Genomic DNA, 4,469 nt, shown 5'->3' with positions numbered 1-4,469 from the left:
GGGGGTTGGGGGGAGGACAGCTGGTTTTAGTGTTCTCCATTGAGTCTAGACTTGTCTGATTTTTAGGGATCCACATCTTCATTTGCGAAAACTGTACCTAATTCATTTGTGATTTTTCAATACCAGCAAGTCTCCTCCAAAACCAAGAGGCATGGAGGGCTTTCATGGAAGGACCCTCGGCTGGCAAGGAAATTTGTGCTTTTATAACCTTCTCTGCTGGGATCTGTAGAAAACGCAGGATATGTGATCCCAGAGGGTGGAATAATTTAACACACTACATCTTTGTGTTCTTCATGTAATTTATTACGAAAAAAAAATACATGCTTGTTTTTGAAAATCCAATGATACAGATGTACCTAAAGGAAATGGCGAAAGCCTCCCCTCACACACTGCATTGTCATCCCTCAAAATGTTTATCAGATTGTCTTTTATCCTTAAACATCTCTGATGTATATACAAACACCAAATGTACAAATATACATAATTTAAGGATTCATATGCATAGCCTTTCAATTTTTCATACATGTTATACCATACATATTGTTTAGCACCTTGTGCTGTTTCTCGCTTAACATAACATGGATATCTTTCCATAAGGGATCACTTTTTAAACTTTGCACATACTTCCTGATACATGTCTTCATAAAAGCATGTACCCCTGTGTAGTGGTGTCCCCGAACTCTGAGAGGGCTGAAATGGTTGTGAGGCTCCGCCCCATAGGACTCCCTTCCTTTCAGAGACCCCTCTCATCCAGTGACTCAGGGAATGACATGAAAATGAAGCAGCAGGACGATAAAAAAAAAATGGACTCATTCATTACGTTCGGGACACAGCGACCCAGGTTAGCAGGACCCCTAAGAACATAAAACCCAGCCTGTAGCTTGCCTGATCAAAACCTTCCAAATAGAACCTTCAGGAAAATGTTCCGAGTCCCTAGCGAACGTCCTTTCCGGTCTGCTCAGGATTCTCTTTCCAAGCCTTCAGGGGGGCAGTCAAGCATCACCAGCCCCTGCAAGCCGTGGAGGCCCCTTCTGGGGTTAGCCGGGTCCTCGGACATCCGCAAAGGCGGGCTCCCCACCATCAAAGCGCTCGATTGGGTTTCTGTTCTGCGTGTCTTCCCGCCCCACTGAGGACAGGGACTGGGTCTTTGCAGCCCTACGGGCTTTGCTTAGGTCCTGGAGCGCGGCATGCATTCAGTGAACGTCTGTCCAATGGATGATTGAAAGCTTAATCAATTATTTATAATGCTCCCCACCCACAAGACGCTCCGGGGCTCTTCAAAGACCAAGATTGGGATTAGAAATGCCACTGCTCACCGGCTCAGAGGTCCTAAATCTGGAGAATTCCTCCTAAACCGGATGTTCCCTTTAGGACGCCGGGGGTAGGGATGCAGCCCGGGGGCGGAGCAGTTGATGCAGCAAAAAAGGAGAAATAAAGACCATTCCGCCAAACACCTGCTCGAGCTTGATTTTGCACTTTCACCTCGGGCAATCATTGGCCACTTGGCCTATTTTCCTGCGGGTTGGCGCTAGGAGACGTCCCTTTCGTGGGTCCCGTTAGCTCAGTTGGTAAAGTAGCAGTCTTTCAACCTGCGTGCTGGGGTTCGAGTTCCTGTTCAGGCGGAGACTTTTTAAACTACGAAACAAATTTAAGTGTCAAGACCACTCTCACTCAGCAGGTGTGAGGTTGTGCAAACGTACATGGGTTCCGCTTTCAAGGAGCTGGTAAGCCGGACCTCCAGCGGATTTGGTTGAAAAGGTTGAAGGTGAGCAAAGTGCTTGATAACTAACCATCGCTTCCAGCCTCTGCACTTTCGCTTCCAGCCTTCGTATGCTACTCTGTTTTCGGATATTTTTTTTCCCTTAAAACTAACATGTATTACTTTTCTATTCAAAACATCAATAAACACAAAAATGAAAAATAAGAAAAAAACCCCAAAACATCAATAACCACCTAACCAAGAAAATGGCACACCTGTCATCAGTCATGACAGTAAAGCAGTAATTGTGCAGCTCAGGCACTCTTTTATTAAAACCGCGGTGAGAAAACTGAGCTTCCAAGAAATATTTCCAATCGAGACGCGTGCTTGTGAATCAACGCCCCCAGCTGGGAACCGTCAGTCACTAGATGTCTAACGCGCTAGCGGATCCTGACTTTGGAGTCCGCTGTATAGACAGACGTTTTTGGAGACTGTCTTCATGCCTGTCGTCGATGAGACTACACCGGGAACCCAACCCAAGCTTGTCTGCCAGTAACCCAGGCGTTGTTGGCTATCACGCTATGAAACCTCATGCTGCATGTTACAACCTAACACCCACTAGTCTATCTGGAGTGATTCCGGAAGGGTGACGACGGTTACATGATTCATGATCTCCTGTAGAGATTTAAGGTCTTTCTCCTCAGGGTGCTGTCTGTACTAAACACTGTTATCTCATTGTCACGTGCCCACTAAGAGACGTTGAGTGAGGGTGGTGTAGGTACAGCATACAGTGGGAATGGGGAAGGAGGGGACTCCAGCCCTACACATACATAAGGATCAAAACCTGTGCCGAAACCCGGGATCGAACCAGGGACCTTTAGATCTTCAGTCTAACGCTCTCCCAACTGAGCTATTTCGGCGAACTTGATTACACCCTCTAGGCTGTCGAGGCAACTTAAAAGAAGAAGAAGAAAAAGGAGCCGTATCCCCCACTTTGTCAACTCCTGATTTTACCTTCCAAATAGCATTTTTAGCCTTCCGATTTGGGTCGTGAATGAGAAAAGTAATTCCTGTCATGTGAGGAGAATTTCGCGTTCTGCCTTGTCCCACATTATCTTTTATTGTCTTCCTAATGCTTTTCTCTACCTCTCCCAGGGACCTAATAAGAATAAAGACAACTTACTACATGTGCCTACTGTGTACCCAGTACATGATCCATGTGGTTGCATTTAATCCCCACCCACCCCCCACCCCTGCCTTGAGCTTCATATAATATGACTATTTTTAAATAACTAGTTTGCCCCAAATCATCCAGAGTTGAACCAGAATTATCCAGCTCCAAAGCCAGAAAGATCTTGGTGGAGACAGACTTTAGTTTTTTTCTCACCTTTCACGAAAGGATGAAAATCATAGCTGGAATGGGAGTGAACTAGAGGAGAGGAAGCAGAGAATTAGGAGGTTCAAGGCTCTCCACCCTGTCCTCTCCTGTCCGGGCCTGCTCTTTTGTCGTTCAACAGAAAATGGAGCAAAGAAACTCACTTTTCAAGGTTGTCAAAAGCAGACTTGATCACCTTCTAAGGGGACTCCCTCAGGAAGAAGAAAAATTAGACTGTTTGCCAGGACTTATATTGTTTCTATCCCTGGAATGCCATGTGAGCCCCATTATTCGCTTTCTTCAAGAAAAAAGTCCCTCTTAATGAACCAGCCTACTCCTTGGATCAGTCACCATGGTTGTCCCTTTAGCATACACCAACCAACACAAGTCACATGAACATGGGCTTATGATCTTGGGCATATTGGGAGTACATTTCTTTGAAATGGTTCCTTACCTATTTCAATCTGTATGTTTCCTTTCTGGCCTAGAAAGTTCTTTAGTAATAATAGCTACAGTGTATTGAAATCTTGCTTTTAGACAAAGAATCTATTAAGTACTGTGCATGCATGTTAATTTATTTAATCACCACAAGTTTATGAGGTGGATGCTGTTAGCACTATTCCCTTTATCCTGATGAGGAAATTCATCTGGGAGAGGAAGAGGTAATTGTGGATCTGTGTGGGCCCAGGGCAAGACACTCCTACATAGGCCACCAGGGCCCTGCCTCCCGCCTTAGCGCTACCTCCATCTTGGCCTTGTCCCACTCACCAGAATTCCCTGCATATTATAGTCCATCAGCTAGGAGGGCATCAACCCACACCCCCATCCTGTTAATGGGGGAGATCGAGACCTACTTTTTTCTGTCACCTGGCTCAGTCTCTAGCTAAGAAAGAATGGTCCCTTCACTTCACAGGGAAAATTAGTCTCGAGGAAGCCAAGCCTGAGCTTCTCTGGTGTCCACAACCCAACTTTCTCAAAACCTCTCAGGAGCCGAATGTTTCCTTTATTAATTTGTACTTGGTGAGAACTTTGTTTGTTTGCTTTCTGAACAATGGGACTTGATTCATTTCAGTCCCTTGGATGCACTGTCCCGATGTGTACCCTCTTTGTCCCACCAGCAGAAGCTGCCATCTCAACCTCACCTCCTCCGAGTACTCAGAGCCACTCTTTGGGGGAGGAGGAGAGAATTAACCTCGTTTAGAAGAGGAGTGTGCTCTGGTGCCTCAGATTCTAGCTGGTCATCTCTTCCTTTTCAGAGTGCAGAAATATTCTCTAGAAGGGAGGGTAGGAAGATGGGGTGCAAAGGAGCAGGATCCGTGTCATATTCCGCAGGCAGTCGGTGGGAGGAAGAGAGCTCTCAGTAGCCGCAGATACGAGAGTGGGGGCGGGGGGCAG

General features: G+C 46.1%; 1 non-coding gene across 1 annotated transcript; it reads right to left on the bottom strand.

Annotated features, from left to right (window-relative positions):
- Window positions 1-2,546: 2,546 nt before the first annotated feature.
- On the bottom strand, window positions 2,547-2,619 carry TRNAF-GAA (transfer RNA phenylalanine (anticodon GAA)). Its single transcript has one exon. It is a non-coding gene; the product is annotated as a tRNA-Phe (tRNA).
- Window positions 2,620-4,469: the final 1,850 nt, after the last annotated feature.

Source organism: Hipposideros armiger, unplaced genomic scaffold (genome assembly GCF_001890085.2).
Source record: "Hipposideros armiger isolate ML-2016 unplaced genomic scaffold, ASM189008v1 scaffold_253, whole genome shotgun sequence".
Lineage (NCBI taxonomy): Eukaryota > Metazoa > Chordata > Mammalia > Chiroptera > Hipposideridae > Hipposideros > Hipposideros armiger.
This window is presented reverse-complemented; position numbering and strand designations above follow the sequence as displayed.